We start from the raw sequence: 17,935 nt of genomic DNA, 5'->3' as shown, positions 1-17,935 counted from the left end.
TTGGCAAGGTTGTGGAGAAAGGAGAACCCTCCTACACTGCTGGTGGGAATGTAAATTAGTTCAACCATTGTGGAAAGCAACATGGAGGTTCCTCAAAAAGCTCAAAATAGAAATACCACTTGACCCAGGAATTCCACTCCTAGGAATTTACCCTAATAATACAACAGCCCAGTTTGAAAAAGACAGATGCACCCCTATGTTTATCGCAGCACTATTTACAATAGCCAAGAAATGGAAGCAACCTAAGTGTCCATCAGTAGATGAATGGATAAAGAAGATGTGGTACATATACACAATGAAATATTACTCAGTCATAAGAAGAAAATAGATCCTACCATTTGCAACAACATGGATGGAGCTAGAGGGTATTAATGCTCAGTGAAATAAGCCAGGCTGAGAAAGACAAGTACCAAACGATTTCACTCATATGTGGAGTACAAGAACAAAGAAAAAACTGAAGGAACGAAACAGCAGCAGAATCACAGAACCCAAGAATGGATTAATAGTTACCAAAGGGAAAGGGACTGGGGAGGCTGGGTGGGAAGGGAGGGATAAGGGGGGGTGAAAAAGAAAGGGGGCATTATGATTAGCATGTATAATGTGCAGGGAGGCACGGGGAGGGATGTACAACACAGAGAAGACAAGTAGTGACCCTACAGCATCTTACTTATGCTGATGGACAGTGACTATGATAGGGTTTGTGGGGGGGACTTGGTGAAGAGGGGAGCCTAGTAAACATAATGTTCCTCATGTAATTGTAGATTAATGATACCAAAATAAAATAAAATAAAAATGGTTAAGATGTTGTGTTTTATGTTATGTATGTTGTACCACGATTAAACATTTTTTAAATGTAAAATGAGAGAGAGAGAATAAATGAGTGATGAATGCAGGAAGGACTCCCAGAAATGGACCTAAGCCTAAGAGTTTGGGCCAGTGAAGGATCAACCTATGCAGTGTATATCTGAAAGGCCCTTAAAGTTAGCATCTCTGCCAGAATGTTCCATAACACACTAAAAAGCAGAAAGCCTAAAATGACTAAGGCACAGGAAAGGGATGTAATGAGACCAGCCACTCCTAATCTAGTACCTGCAGTGGCCAGGGGTTCCTGTTGCTCTTTGCACAACTGAGCAGATTCCTGCCATATCCTTAGCATGGAAAAATGTAAGGGCACAGAACCCAAGAATGGACTAACAGTTACCACAGGGAAAAGGAGGGAGAAGGTGGGGGGGGCAGGAGAGGAGACATTACGATTAGCATGTATAATGTGGCGGGGCACAGGGAGGGCTGTGCAACACAGAAGACAAGTAGTGATTCTACAGCATCTTACTATGCTGATGGACAGTGACTGTGATGGGGTCTGTGGGGGGACTTCATGATGGGGGGAGTCTAGTAAACATAATGTTCCTCATGTAGATTAATGATACCAAAATAAAAAAACAAACAAAAAAATGTAAGGGCAATGCCTTTGGACCTATGACATCTACCATCAGACTGTGTTTACCCAGAAATAGAGTCAAAAAGCAGTATTAATAAAGGGCAATTCCTGAAAAAATATTTGGAATTCTCTTGTTTTAATTCTAACTGGGTTAACCACCAGGGAATAACAGAAAAACAAATATGACGTATGCCACACACAAAGACAGAAGGATGCCAGTCACTGAAGCTCAGAATGAAGAATCCGAGCAGGCTGGACAGAGGAACAGGTGTAAGAAGGTCTCCAGTTTCACAAAATACCCTTCACAACTTGAGAAGCACCACTGTAAAGTACAGCTGAGAGTTCAGAATTCTCAGGGACGCTCTTGACACTATTCTAAATCTTCCAAAGAAAACCAGAGTGCGTTGATGTTCAAAGGGATCTCCTCAGTGGCTACCTGGTCTCATCCGAGGTGTGGTGGTAGCAGGACAAGATTTGGATGCAAGGAATCTATGCAGAACAGTCTGTACATCTTTTAACTTGTCCCAGCCTCAATTCCATGCCTGTGAATTGGGGGCAATGACAGCAACTAGTATTTCAGAATGAAGTGAGAGGATGCATGTCAAAAGGAAGCTCCCAGTGGCTGTCGTGGTTCCAGAAAACTGATGTGCTTGGCGCCAGCACTTGCTCCTACACCCTCTGGACTCCTCCAGTTTTGCACTTTTCTTCATCCCTGTGATGGGTAAGGTCACAGCACCTTCCTATTCCTCTTTTCTTTAAGGATGCTTTGAGACCGTCTCATTAGAAATGTTCCTCAGTCCAAAGTAGCAATGAACAGCTTCTAAAAATCAAGAGTTTGGTAAAAGCAGCTTCACAAATGCCACCTACTCTCAAGAAACCTATCTCCGCAAATCCTGCCAAGATCCAAACTGGCAGGTACGGCTGCCCCCGGTGACCTTTCAGGCTCATGCAATCAAGAGGCAGAAGAGACCAGGTAGAAATGCATGAGGACTGGCCACTTTTCAGAGGCTGACAACTGTTGGGATGGCCATTATTGAAGCAATCCGACAATAACCATCCCACATCACAAAAACCGCAACTGAGAGCGTAGCAAGATCACTCTGAGGGCAAAACACGGGTTCTGGTAGGAAACGGCATCACTTTATTACCTTAGCCAATGCTGAAACTGGAGACTCATCCTGCCTCCAACTGGATCAACCTACAAATAATTCTTGTGTCCCCATCACAGCCAAGGCCCTTGACATGCCGGGGGCTGAAACGGCTGCTGAGAGAGTCAGGCAGAGGCGGCTGCTCTGGAGCAATATCCGTGTTGTTTTAAATGTGTCAATGTTTCATAATGTTCACAAAGCACATCATGAAGTTCAGGGCTTCCCTCCATCGGCACGTTTGAGAACTGCTGCTGACCGGTGGCCGGGTTTCTTAACCTCAGCACTACTGACATTTGGGGCTGGGTAACTCTTTGTCACGTGGGCTGTCCTGTGCATTATAGGGTGCACAGCAGCCTCCCTGGCTTCTACCCACTAAACACCAATAGCAACTCCTCTCGAGCTCTAAGGACTAAAAATGGCCCCAGACACTGCCATGTGTCCACTAGGGATAAAACTGCCCCCAAGGGAACACCACTGACCTGGTGGTCAGCAACTCAACTGAGCCAGCCCCAGTGGTCACCACTCACCAAGTCCCAATCCTCCCTCACCACACTTCATCATGTGATGTCACCTCCTCCTTTCCAAAACCAAAGCCATTCCGCATAAGCTCACTCCCAGTCTTATCTCCCTGCGCCTGAACCTTCTTCTTCGCCAAAGTAACACCCCGACTGCCCTCTCTTCCTCTGGAACCGTTTCCCCCTCCACTGCCTCTTGCCTCTACCCCATTTCCCCTTCTGAGAACTAATAACTTCTTATCTTATCCATCACCAAATATCAACGAGAGTGCAGGCCCTCCTCGCAGCTCCCGTCACTCCACCGTCACTAACACAGCCCGTGAGCTGGGCACGGAGACCCCGACGTCCGCTCCATCCTGCCGCAGTCCACAGGGACTGCCCGCAGACCTCCTTCTCCTGGATCACGGGAGGCTGGGGTCTTCAGGGCTAATGGCCCCCGGTGGCACTGCAGCCTCTCTCTCCTCCCCACTCCGTGCCCTCATGTAGGAGAAGCTTGCTTTTTTTTTTTTTTTTTTTTTGCTTTTCTGATAATAGAAACTCTCTAACTTTTGACATTATCTCTTCAAAATCCTTTCCAAGCTTAGCCTCAAAACACCCTTCTAGCCTGGCTCTCCTTTCTACACATAGTGCTAGCTCCTTATCCAACCCTGACCCCACCATTTTGGGTATTTCCAGAGTCTTAGCCCTCTCTTCTTTGCTACCTGTATTCCTTTCCCAGCAGAATTCATGGACTCATAGAAAACCTGGCTTTTCCGATTTTGCATCTGCTGCTGAACCCATCTCCAGACTGGAGCATACCTCTGGCTGTGTCCTGCACAGACTAGGCTGTCCCCACACCACCGCTCAAACGAAGGGGCCAGTTTCCCACCTCTGCCCCATCTGCTGGTCCTCAGGGCACAGTTCACACAGCTCTGGATTTCTCAGGAGTCTCACCAGTTCTCCAGGGCTGCCTTAGCAAATACCACAGGTGAGTGGCTTACACAACAGAAACATTTTGTCTCATGGTTCTGGAGGCTAGGAGCCTGGGGTCACGGTATGCTCCTTCTCAGGGCTGTAAGTGGGGGTCTGTCCCATGCCTCTCCCTAGTTTCTGGTGGCCAATGGCAATCTTTAGCATTCTTTGGCTTATAAATGCATCACCCCCGATCTCTGCCTTCATGTTTACATGACATTGTCCCTGTGTGTGCTTATCTGTGACCAAATTTCCCCTTTTTATGTTGGCCTAGGGGGCTACCCTTCGGAACTATGACCTCATGCAATGACCTTATTTGGAAATAAGGTCATATTATGAGATTCTGAGTGTTGGGTCATCAATCCACGAATCTGGGGAGGACAATTCAACCCCGAACAGTGTCCCTGTCTGTCTCTCTTTCCACATGGTGCACTCACTTCATACAACATAGAAACACCTGTTTCTTTCTTCTCCTAAATCCCTATCACCTACTGTAGTGATTGGAACTTGGCTGGCACCTGTCAGATGTTTGCTGAGGGACTAAAAGTCTACAATTTAACTCAGCATTCCTCATCAAAAGCAAAGAATAGAAAACCGACTCATTCTTTGGTAATCACCTGTACAATGCTTAAGTTTAGAATTCTAGAGGCTCTAACACCTTCCTCTCCCATACTCCTGGTCTGCTATCACCCATTCCAGCCAAACCTTTCTTGCAAAGGTCTCCACACATTTTCTCTTCCTTTGTGTTTCCATTCTACTGGGCCAACTCATATGCAGACGTTCCCACTAGCATCCTAATAGGTCTCCCCAGTTCCAATCTCTCCTGACCCTAGCCTGCCCAGCCTCACCCCTTAGCAGCTTTCTCAAGCAAGAGCATCTTCACGGGCTCTCCCCCTTGCTTTGCAAACTGTTGTTCTGGAAACTCCCAGCTGGATCAGTTGACTTCCAAAGGTCTTCAGTTTCCTGTCTCTGTGTATACTGCCTCCGATGGTGGGGCTGGGGGAGCTGGGGGAACGGGTGTTTAGCTGAGGTCCTGCCCAGTATCAACAAAGCATCTCATTTTTCATGTGTCTTTCTTATGCACTGAGTTCCCACATAATTATTTTTCATTTGAAGAATTTGGTGGTTTCAAAAGTGTGTGAACAGTAGCTTATAGGGTAGAGTCAAGTCCACTAGGTTTTCTGCCCCTCGGAAGCCTTTATATTCTTTCCAACATGGTTACCCAGCTCCCAATACACTGCCTGACACAGGTCTCCAGAACACACATGGGCCCCATGTATTTCTAGGGCCCATTCAAGCCAACTCTGTTCCCCTCTGCCTGAAATGCCCTGCACCCATGTTCTCTCTGCCTATTCAAGTCCCATCTACCCATTCGAATCTCAGATCCCAGGGAGAACTGTTCTGGTCACTCCCACCCTGAGCTCTCACTCCCTTCAGATTTGTCTAGAATTATTGTTTGTACAGCCAGTTGGGGAACTGATCATATTCCACACTATTTACTGATCTGGTGTCTTCTTATACCTTTAATTCACTTTCTACAGGTGTGTGTGCATCCTACCTTTCCAAAGAGCCCATGGGGACAGAAACAAGAGGATTTCCCTCCTGGAACCTGGTCAAGTGCGCCATACATAAAAGGCGGCACTATTCCACTCAGCGAGTTCACAAAACAGCAGTAATGCTGACTGCATATCATAAACAGAATGATTTCAAACACTAAGCATTGAAAAAGATCTCTTACAGACATAATTCTCTTACAAGGGAACTAGCCCATCTATAAACATTTCTTCTTTTACCATCTCAGATACAAACTTAAAAAGCTTTAAAAATGGAAACAAAATTATAAATCTCATCATTGATGGTAAGTAATAGGTTAGGTAATTTGGATTACTCTTTTCTGTGATTTCTTGATTACTTAGGAATATATAAATAACTAGATACATCCATGTGTATTTTTCATAATATGGAATGCATGTTTGGGTATACTGAAAAAATTCTGCCCGAAACCTCAGTCACAATTTTAGATGCATATGGCTCCTGATACATCTTATGAACAGATGCAAAGGTGTTTATCATTATCTTTGTGCTACACAGTTTCTAATTTTACATATGAAAACCAAGGCATCATTCAGCATGAAGTACATTATTTGCATGATATATTTGCATTTGTAAAACACCCACATTTACTTTTACTGCTTAATGGGCCCTGTTAAAATGGGCCACTCTATATAAATGGAGCGCACTGGTTCCCAGCTCAATGGTGCTGATAAGAAAACTACTCCTTTTAGATGCAAATGAACGTACTAATCACAATTAAAATGGTGGAGTTGAGGCAAGCTGAGCAGCTGTTCCAAGAGATGCAAGCCTAGGGCCAGTTTGGTTCTAGCTTCATCTTTGGAGCAGCCTGGGGCTTCCCAGAGGCTGTCTGCCCAGGGCCAAGGGGATAAACAACTTTTCCAAAGAGGAGGACATCTCCTGAATCTGGGCTAACCAGGCAAGTGTGGCCCACCCAGCCCACCTACTGTGTTAACCCAAACCGTCCATGGGCCAGATTTAACCAGACTAGTTTAAAGGATGTTTAATGAAGCAGAAGGGAGGACTGTATTGTAAAACTCACAGAGAAACTCAAGATACACATATGAAGAGCTAAATAGCACACATACCCAACAGTGCAGTTACTATGGAAAACAGTATGGTGGTTCCACAAAAAATTACACATAGAATTACCATATGATCTAGTAGTTCCTCTTGGTATATACCCAAATGAACTGAAAGCAAGAACTTAGAGACAGGTGTACACCCATGTTCATAGCAGCATTATTCACAATAGGCAAAAACTGGAAGCAACCCAAGTGTCCACTGATGGATGAGTGGATAAAGAATATGTGGTATTTACATACAGTGGAATATTATGCAGCCTTAGAAGGGAATTCTGACACATGTTATATATAATATGCACAAACATGAAAGGCATTATGTTAAGTGAAATAAGCCAGTCACAAAAAAGACATATACCATATGAGTCCACTTATACCTGGGTACCCAGGGTAGTCAACTTCATAAAAGACGGAAAATAGAGCGATACTTGCCAGTAGCTGAGGGGAAGGGAAAGTGGGATGTTGTTTAATGGATATGGAGTCTCAGTTTGGGAAGATGAAAACGTTCTAGAGATGGATGGTGGTGACGGTTGGCCCCATGGTGTCAATGTACTTAATGTCACTTAACTGTACACTTAAAAAAATGGTTAAGATGATGAATGTATATTTTACAATGAATAATAGATTAAACAATAAGTAAACAGATGTTGCCTAATGGCCAGCCAGATACTATAGAGGCAGATGGTGCTTTTGCTCCTCTGTTCCAAGGCTCTGATAAGAGGAGCAGATCTGCCCTCCTTCTTTCCTCTTACTTGTCCATTCGCTGAATAAATGTTTTTATGCCTGCTATGGGGACATGGCAATAAAGAAACAATCCTGTCCTCCAAGATCCAGGGACATGGCTGCAAACAAAGGATTCAATTTGTACAGAGAATGACACACAGCTGGGAGACTACTACCCTTGGGTCCCTCAGTTACTGTGCTGTGAAACTGGACAGTAGCCCCACTGGACAGCAACCCTCTTATTGGACAGAAACCATCAACAATCTCCTCTCTTCCACAAGGCCTACCCTGATTTAACCCTCATTTGTCCCTTCTTTTGAGGCCAATAGCACTGCCACCAACACATGGACGTCAGGCCAACTGCTCTGCTGGTTCTCCGGCCGCTTCTCTGGGGAAGCCAAATCCCTCCAAAGGTGTCGTCCACCTCCCTGGATGCTCAGCACAGGGCCTGGTACCCAGTAAATGCTCAATGAATGCTGGCTATCATCACAGCGTAGACTGCAGCACTCCTAAAGTGTGTGCGCGTGCGCGTGTGTATATACATCACACGCCCTTGGAAGTGCACTCCTGGAAGCTGAAACCTGCAGGCTTTCCCACAGAATGGCTCTGCCTCAGCATCACTGCACCTCAAGGACAGTGTGTGTGAAGATGGCAGGTCTCTGAGATGGAGTGGCTTAGGTGACACAGGATGGCTCCTAGACCTTCCCCTCTGGCGTGCTGGATTGGAGGGACTTCGGGAGGAAGGCGCCCCCACTCCTTTGCTCTCCTTCCTTGGCAGTGGTCTTGTGGGATCTCACAGATGGTGTGAAAGGGCTCCAGTTTAACATGTGGAAGCAGCTGGGTATTTCAGTCGGTGTCAGTGTCTGGAGACAAGTAACAGTGGGAATCCTTTACCTAAAAACCGGCTCCTTTAAGAGGAATCACCTCCTGAGTGACCATATCATTTGATGTGACCTGAATGGCATGTTTCACAGGTCCTCCGCCCAGCTTTCATCACCAAGCAGCAGGAAGGGCCGCCCACATGCCTATCTTCTGTCCCAGAATGACAGCGTCACCGTGAGGCTGTGACATACAGTCACACACTGCCCGATACAGGTAATGCCAGTAATGCAACCTCTCATTACTCCACTGAACTGGTACAACTTTCAGAGAAAATCCTCGGTGACAGAAATGGAAGTCACTACAACCTATTAATCTTTCAGGCTTGCAGAGACCAAGAGACCTCAACATTTAATCCAGATTTTTATAGTCCAATTCCTGGTACTTCTTGCAATGCTGAAAAATAGTCACAGATAGGAAATTGACCTCTTTGCGGGAAAACTGTGATTTACCTTGATTATTCATTTCCTCCCTTTGAAGCCAGTTTCAGCCCACACCTCACCACAAAGAAGAAACAAAAATGCTGATTTGGGAAAGCTGATGATACACAGCTGGACACCTCTGTCTAAATGTTACATCAAGGGTACCACGTCCAGGCATTTAACCAACCACTTAAGTTGGACATAACAGTGCAGAAGGTTATTTTTAACAAAATGTTTTTCCTATGGTTTATTGGATCTATTTAAGGTTGACTCTAAAGTGGACAGAAAGCAATTTTTCATTTCCAAAAAGTAATTTGTGTCTGCCAAGATGACAAACATTGTGATTAGTATTGGTTTTGTCCTGTACCTTTGTCCTGATACTTCCAGCGGGGCTGGCTACGCCCTAAGCTACTCCCCCGACCCCCTCCTCCCAGGTGATCCTGGCCACCCCCCACACCTTTAACAGTTGCTGCCACTTTTGACTTTGTCTTCTTAAACTGCCCACACGTACCCTGACCTCGCTCAGTTAAACTGAAGGACGGTTGGGAAATCCAAGGGCACAGGTCCTCTTCCCATGCCTTGTGGGCTAGGGCCTGTGTAACTGACTCGTACACACCTAAAACCTACTACCGTTCGATTCTTCTAGAAAACTGACAGACATATTCAGTCCTGTCCTTAAAGGGAAGTGGAGCAAATAACTTTGCTAAACTTCCTTGTATTCTAGCATGAAATTCAAAGAGAATATAGCTTCAAAAAAGTAATGTAACTTCTTGGCCACAGTTACAGACATGGGGTATGTGGGTTGCCCTTTACAAAACTTGGTGACTTTTCAGAACATAACTTCCCAGGCATAGAGAGTAAGCATAGCTTTGTGGGGGGTGTTTGGGTTTTGTGTTGTTTTGTTCTGTACTTCCCTCTTCTTTGAAATTCTATGGCACATCAGAGTTACCACAAAAGTGAAGTTTTAAGCATTTTCAAGAAAACCTTAGCTCCCTGAAACTTTTGGGGGACTTGACTCAGTGCTTCCCAGGGCCTGGTCATTACACTCACCTTTGAGTGTGCACCAACCACACACAGCACGCACTCCCTGTCCAGTGCTCACGCCCTTCTTCAGGGCTCGGTGGCCTGAGAGCTCCTGAAGGACATGAGTCATCCAAGTCATCCTCCCCCGTTGCCTGCAGAGCTCAGGGCTCAGCCAGGCTGGAAAAAGTCTTCCCAGCATGGTCTTTCTGTACCCTCCACCTGCCCCTCTTCAAAGGCAATGCTCAACAGGGTCACGTGCTATCCAGTTACAGGATGCTGTCCCAGCCACAGGCTTTCCTGGCAAGATACTTTATGTTTAGGATATCCTTACAACACTTGCGTTAAACTGCTACCTCTTCTTATTTGTAGATGCATAGACTTTCACCAGCAGAGCAGCCACTTTAACTTTTGTGTAATGCAGTCAATCATGTGTTCAAAACCACCCCCTGGCTCCCTGGAGCCTGTGTCACTTCCAAGTTCCTTAGCTCTAAGCAACTGGCTCAACTGAGTCCAGCTTCATCTCCTGCCAACCAGGTTGTTTGTAGGCCCCCGGACGCCTAAGAATGCATCTTATCTCTGTCTTCACTCACTCAGCTGGCCCCGCTGGCAACATCCCTCTCTCTCTTGTGCGCTTTTGAAAATTCTGCTCCCCCTGTCTCTTCCCGCATCCCTCTATGCCCAGCACACATCTGGCCCCTCCCATGCTTTCCCTCTGCATGTACCACACTGTATTATAATCGATCTGTTTTGTGGCTGGACTGTGAACTCTCCAAGGAAGATGACTGTTCTACTAGTCAAAGTTCTCATGGCTGGCACACAGTAGGTATTCAAGAAATGTCTGATGGAAAAACTAGCCTTAAAAGTATATGGAGGCGGGAGCCAAGATGGCGGCATGAGTAGAGCAGTGGAAATCTCCTCCCAAAAACACATAGAGCTATGAAAATATAACAAAGAAAAATCTTCCTAAAATAGAGACCACAGGACACAGGACAACATCCAGACCACATCCACACCTGCAAGAACCCAGCGCCTTGTGAAGGGGGTAAGATACAAGCCCCAGCCCGGCGGGACCCGAGCGCCCCTCCCCCCGGCTCCCGGCGGGTGGAGAGAAACCGGAGCAGTTTTTTTTTTTGGCGAGCGCTTTTTGGAAGCCTTAGAGGGACGGGCCCCCGTTGCTGGGGAGGCGGGGTGGCGGGACCGGTGAGGAGGTGCCTGGGAACAGCGCCGGAGGACAAAGAATATCCCGCGTTTCTCCCTGCGAGACCTGGGGGCGGGTGCCTGAGACCGGTGCCTGAGGACGGAGGAGGTCGCGCGTTTTTCCCCTTTTTTTTTTTTCTCTTTATGGCAAGCGCTTTTTGGAAGCCTTGAAGGGACGGGGACCCCAGTGCTAGGGAGGCACGGTGGCGGGACTGGTGAGCGGGTGGCTGGGACCGGCGCCTGAGGACAAAGAATATCCCCCGTTTTTCCCTGCGGGACCAGTGGGCGGGTGCCTGAGACCGGCACTTGAGGACAGAGGAAATCGCGCGTTTTTCCCCTTTTTTTTTTCTCTTTTCTGCGAGTGCTTTTTGGAAGCCTAAAAGGGACAGGGACCCCGGTGCTAGGGAGGCAGGGCGGCGGGACTGGTGAGCGGGTGCCTGGGACCGGCACCTGAGGACAAAGAATATCCCGCATTTTTCCCTGTGGGACCGGTGGGTGGGTGCCTGAGACCAGCACCTGAGGACGGAAGAAATCGCGCGTTTTTCCCCTTTTTTTTCTCTCTTTTTGCCAAGTGCTTTTTGGAAGCCTTGAAGGGACAGGGACCCCGGTGCTAGGGAGGCAGGGCGGCGGGACTGGTGAGCGGGTGCGTGGGACCAGTGCCTGAGGACAAAGAATATTGAGCGTTCCTTCCCTGCGGGACCGGTGGGTGGGTGCTTTTTGGAAGCCTTGAAAGGACAGGGACCCTGGTGCTAGGGAGACAGGGCAGCAGGACCAGTGCGCGGGTGCCTGGGACCGGCACCTGAGGAAAAAAAAAAAAAATCGCGTGTTTTTTCTTTTTTTTTTCCTTTCTGTTCCCTCTCTCATTGTTGCTGTTGTTGTTTTGGTTTGGAGAGTGCTTTTTGGAAATCTTAAAGGGGCAGGACAGGTCACTTAGACCAGAAGCAGGGAATCTGGGGATCTCTGGGCACTCTAACCCCCTGGGCAGCAGGGAGCACAGAGGCCCCTTACGGAGATAAATAGTCTCCTGGCTGCTCCCCCTCTAACGGGGCTCCACCATTTTGGAGGAACAGCCCCAGCCAGGCCAAGCCCACAGCAACAGTGGAGATAAACCCCAAAGCAACTGGGCAGGAAGCAGAAGCCCTGTCTGCGCACAGCTGCCCAGCACAAGCCACTAGAGGTCGCTATTCTCCCAGGAAAAGGCTACAAACCAACAAGAAGGGAAGCTCTTCCAGCGGTCACTTGTACCAGCTCTGCAGACTATCTCTATCACCATGAAAAGGCAAAACTACAGGCAGACAAAGATCACAGAGACAACACCTGAGAAGGAGACAGACCTAACTAGTCCTCCTGAAAAAGAATTCAAAATAAAAATCATGAACATGCTGACAGAGATGCAGAAAAAAATGCAAGAGCAATGGGATGAGATGCAGAGAAAAATGCAAGAGCAGTGGGATGAGATGCAGAGAAAAATGCAAGAGCAGTGGGATGAAGTCCGGAAGGAGATCACAGATGTCAGGAAAGAGATCACAGAAGTGAAACAATCCCTGGAAGGATTTATAAGCAGAATGGATAAGATGCAAGAGGCCATTGAAGGAATAGAAGCCAGAGAACAGGAACGTATAGAAGCTGACATAGAGAGAGATAAAAGGATCTCCAGGAATGAAACAACACTAAGAGAAATATGTGACCAATACAAAAGGAAAAACATTCGTATTATAGGGATACCAGAAGAGGAAGAAAGAGGAAAAGGGATAGAAAGGGTCTTTGAAGAAATAATTGCTGAAAACTTCCCCAAACTGGGGGAGGAAATAATCGAACAGACCATGGAATTATACAGAACCCCCAACAGAAAGGATCCAAGGAGGACAACACCAAGACACATAATAATTAAAATGGCAAGGATCAAGGACAAGGAAAGAGTTTTAAAGGCAGCTAGAGAGAAAAAGGTCACCTATAAAGGAAAACCAATCAGGCTATCATCAGACTTCTCAACAGAAACCCTACAGGCCAGAAGAGAATGGCATGATATACTTAATGCAATGAAACAGAAGGGCCTTGAACCAAGGATACTGTATCCAGCACGACTATCATTTAAATATGATGGTGGGATCAAACAATTCCCAGACAAGCAAAAGCTGAGGGAATTTGCTTCCCACAAACCACCTCTACAGGGCATCCTACAGGGACTGCTCTAGATGGGAGCACCCCTAAAAAGAGCACAGAACAAAACACACAACATATGAAGAAGGGAGGAGGAGGAATAAGAAGGGAGAGAAGAAAAGACTCTCCAGACAGTGTATATAACAGCTCAATAAGCGAGCTAAGTTAGGCAGTAAGATACAAGAAGCTAACCTTGAACCTTTGGTAACCACGAATCTAAAGCCTGCAATGGCAATAAGTACATATCTTTCAATAGTCACCCTAAATGTAAATGGACTTAATGCACCAATCAAAAGACATAGAGTAATAGAATGGATAAAAAAGCAAGACCCATCTATATGCTGCTTACAAGAAACTCACCTTAAACCCAAAGATAAGCATAGACTAAAAGTCAAGGGATGGAAAAACATATTTCAGGCAAACAACAGTGAGAAGAAAGCAGGGGTTGCAGTACTAATATCAGACAAAATAGACTTCAAAACAAAGAAAGTAACAAGAGATAAAGAAGGCCACTACATAATGATAAAGGGCTTAGTCCAACAAGAGGATATAACCATTCTAAATATATATGCACCCAATACAGGAGCACCAGCATATGTGAAGCAAATACTAACAGAACTAAAGAGGGAAATAGACTGCAATGCATTCATTGTAGGAGACTTCAACACACCACTCACCCCAAAGGATAGATCCACCGGGCAGAAAATAAGTAAAGACACACAGGCACTGAACAACACACTAGAACAGATGGACCTAATAGACATCTATAGAACTTTATATCCAAAAGCAACAGGATATACATTCTTCTCAAGTGCACATGGAACATTCTCTAGAATAGACCACATACTAGCTCACAAAAAGAGCCTCAGTAAATTCCAAAATATTGAAATTCTACCAACCAATTTTTCAGACCACAAAGGTATGAAAGTAGAAATAAATTCTACAAAGAAAACAAAAAGGCTCACAAACACATGGAGGCTTAACAACATGCTACTAAATAATCAATGGATCAATGAACAAATCAAAATAGAGATCAAGGAATATATAGAAACAAATGACAACAACAACACTAAGCCCCAACTTCTGTGGGATGCAGCGAAAGCAGTCTTAAGAGGAAAGTATATAGCAATCCAGGCACACTTGAAGAAGGAAGAACAATCCCAAATGAATAGTCTAACATCACAATTATTAAAACTGGAAAAAGAAGAACAAATGAGGCCTAAAGTCAGCAGAAGGAGGGACATAATAAAGATCAGAGAAGAAATAAACAAAATTGAGAAGAATAAAACAATAGCAAAAATCAACGAAACCAAGAGCTGGTTCTTTGAGAAAATAAACAAAATAGATAAGCCTCTAGCCCAACTTATTAAGAGAAAAAGAGAGTCAACACAAATCAACATAATCAGAAATGAGAATGGAAAAATCACGACAGACTCCACAGAAATACAAAGAATTATTAAAGACTACTATGAAAACCTATATGCCAACAAGCTGGAAAACCTAGAAGAAATGGACAACTTCCTAGAAAAATACAACCTCCCAAGACTGACCAAGGAAGAAACACAAAAGTTAAACAAACCAATTACAAGCAAAGAAATTGAAACAGTAATCAAAAAACTACCCAAGAACAAAACCCCGGGGCCGGACGGATTTACCTCGGAATTTTATCAGACACACAGAGAAGACATAATACCCATTCTCCTTAAAGTGTTCCACAAAATAGAAGAAGAGGGAATACTCCCAAACTCATTCTATGAAGCCAACATCACCCTAATACCAAAACCAGGCAAAGACCCCACCAAAAAAGAAAATTACAGACCAATATCCCTGATGAACGTAGATGCAAAAATACTCAATAAAATATTAGCAAACAGAATTCAACAGTATATCAAAAGGATCATACACCATGACCAAGTGGGGTTCATCCCAGGGATGCAAGGATGGTACAACATTCGAAAATCCATCAACATCATCCACCACATCAACAAAAAGAAAGACAAAAACCACATGATCATCTCCATAGATGCTGAAAAAGCATTTGACAAAATTCAACATCCATTCATGATAAAAACTCTCAGCAAAATGGGAATAGAGGGCAAGTACCTCAACATAATAAAGGCCATATATGATAAACCCACAGCCAGCATTATACTGAACAGCGAGAAGCTGAAAGCATTTCCACTGAGATCGGGAACCAGACAGGGATGCCCACTCTCCCCACTGTTATTTAACATAGTACTGGAGGTCCTAGCCACGGCAATCAGACAAAACAAAGAAATACAAGGAATCCAGATTGGTAAAGAAGAAGTTAAACTGTCACTATTTGCAGATGATATGATACTGTACATAAAAAACCCTAAAGACTCCACTCCAAAACTACTAGAACTGATATCGGAATACAGCAAAGTTGCAGGATACAAAATCAACACACAGAAATCTGTAGCTTTCCTATACACTAACAACGAATCAATAGAAAGAGAAATCAGGAAAACAATTCCATTCACCGTTGCATCAAAAAGAATAAAATACCTAGGAATAAACCTAACCAAGGAAGTGAAAGACTTATACTCTGAAAACTACAAGTCACTCTTAAGAGAAATTAAAGGGGACACTAATAAATGGAAACTCATCCCATGCTCATGGCTAGGAAGAATTAATATCGTCAAAATGGCCATCCTGCCAAAAGCAATATACAAATTTGATGCAATCCCTCTCAAATTACCAGCAACATTCTTCAATGAATTGGAACAAATAATTCAAAAATTCATATGGAAACACCAAAGACCCCGAATAGCCAAAGCAATCCTGAAAAAGAAGAATAAAGTAGGGGGGATCTCACTCCCCAACTTCAAGCTCTACTACAAAGCCATAGTAATCAAGACAATTTGGTACTGGCACAAGAACAGAGCCACAGACCAGTGGAACAGATTAGAGACCCCAGAAATTAACCCAAACATATATGGTCAATTAATATTTGATAAAGGAGCCATGGACATACAATGGCAAAATGACAGTCTCTTCAACAGATGGTGCTGGCAAAACTGGACAGCTACATGTAGGAGAATGAAACTGGACCATTGTCTAACCCCATATACAAAGGTAAACTCAAAATGGATCAAAGACCTGAATGTAAGTCACGAAACCATTAAACTCTTGGAAAAAAACATAGGCAAAAACCTCTTAGACATAAACATGAGTGATCTCTTCTTGAACATATCTCCCCGGGCAAGGAAAACAACAGCAAAAATGAGCAAGTGGGACTACATTAAGCTGAAAAGCTTCTGTACAGCGAAAGACACCATCAATAGAACAAAAAGGAACCCTACAGTATGGGAGAATATATTTGAAAATGACAGATCTGATAAAGGCTTGACGTCCAGAATATATAAAGAGCTCACACGCCTCAACAAACAAAAAACAAATAACCCAATTAAAAAATGGGCAGAGGAACTGAACAGACAGTTCTCCAAAAAAGAAATACAGATGGCCAAGAGACACATGAAAAGATGCTCCACATCGCTAATTATCAGAGAAATGCAAATTAAAACTACAATGAGGTATCACCTCACACCAGTAAGGATAGCTGCCATCCAAAAGACAAACAACAACAAATGTTGGCGAGGCTGTGGAGAAAGGGGAACCCTCCTACACTGCTGGTGGGAATGTAAATTAGTTCAACCATTGTGGAAAGCAGTATGGAGGTGCATCAAAATGCTCAAAACAGACCTACCATTTGACCCAGGAATTCCACTCCTAGGAATTTACCCTAAGAACGCAGCAATCAAGTTTGAGAAAGACAGATGCACTCCTATGTTTATCGCAGCACTATTTACAATAGCCAAGAATTGGAAGCAACCTAAATGTCCATCTGTAGATGAATGGATAAAGAAGATGTGGTACATATACACAATGGAATACTACTCAGCCATAAGAAGTGGAAAAATCCAACCATTTGCAGCAACATGGATGGAGCTGGAGAGTATTATGCTCAGTGAAATAAGCCAAGCGGAGAAAGAGAAATACCAAATGATTTCACTCATCTGAGGAGTATAGGAACAAAGGAAAAACTGAAGGAACAAAACAGCAGCAGAATTACAGAACCCAAAAATGGACTAACAGGTACCAAAGGGAAAGGAACTGGGGAGGATGGGTGGGCAGGGAGGGATAAGGGGGGGGGAGAAGAAGGGGGGTATTAAGATTAGCATGCATGGGGGGGAGGGAGAAAGGGGAGGGTGGGCTGCACAACACAGAGAGGACAAGTAGTGACTCTACAACATTTTGCTAAGCTGATGGACAGTAACCGTAATGTGGTTGTTAGGGGGGACCTGATATAGGGGAGAGCATAGTAAACATAGTATTCTTCAGGTAAGTGTAGATTAAAAATTAAAAAAAAAAAAAAAAAGAAAGAAAGAAAAGGGGGATTACTCCTTAACAGGATAAAACTATTGGTAAATCAAAGATCAACGCATGCTTTAAATATCCTTAATGTTGATCACTTAAAGGGTGTCAGATGATCAGCTATGGAGGTACTCTTTTCTGATAATATTCCTTTCTCTTAATTAAAAAAAAAAAAAAAAAAGCAGTTACTGTGTGCTGACCTCCAATGAGTTCTGCACAGTGGTATAGAGGGCATGTCAAAGTGTGGGCAAAGGGTCTGTTTGTTTCTACGCAGAAGATCAAGGCCTAGCTTGGATACCCAGAAAATGAACTAAGATACGATATGAGGAGGAGCTTCCGGCATCAGCACTCTCTGGAGGACTCGTGCCGGGGGATGATCATCAAAAAGCCTCCACAGGGATCCGGACGATGCTGCGGTTGTGGCTGC

At 44.6% G+C, this 17,935-nt stretch overlaps 1 protein-coding gene and 1 long non-coding RNA gene across 9 annotated transcripts in view; one reads left to right on the top strand and one right to left on the bottom strand.

Moving 5' to 3' along the window:
- FOXN3 (forkhead box N3) overlaps window positions 1–17,935 on the bottom strand; it is a 427,318-nt gene that overhangs the window by 120,275 nt on the left and 289,108 nt on the right. The window lies entirely within an intron of this gene.
- The window catches only part of LOC140850716 (uncharacterized), a 33,581-nt gene continuing 16,177 nt past the window's right edge, over window positions 532–17,935 (top strand). Inside the window, exon 1 of the long non-coding RNA XR_012133725.1 lies at window positions 532–10,625. This is a non-coding gene — a long non-coding RNA (uncharacterized lncRNA). The remainder of the gene's footprint in view (window positions 10,626–17,935) is intronic.

This window comes from Manis javanica, chromosome 8 (genome assembly GCF_040802235.1).
Source record: "Manis javanica isolate MJ-LG chromosome 8, MJ_LKY, whole genome shotgun sequence".
NCBI classification, from domain to species: Eukaryota; Metazoa; Chordata; class Mammalia; order Pholidota; family Manidae; genus Manis; species Manis javanica.
This window is presented reverse-complemented; position numbering and strand designations above follow the sequence as displayed.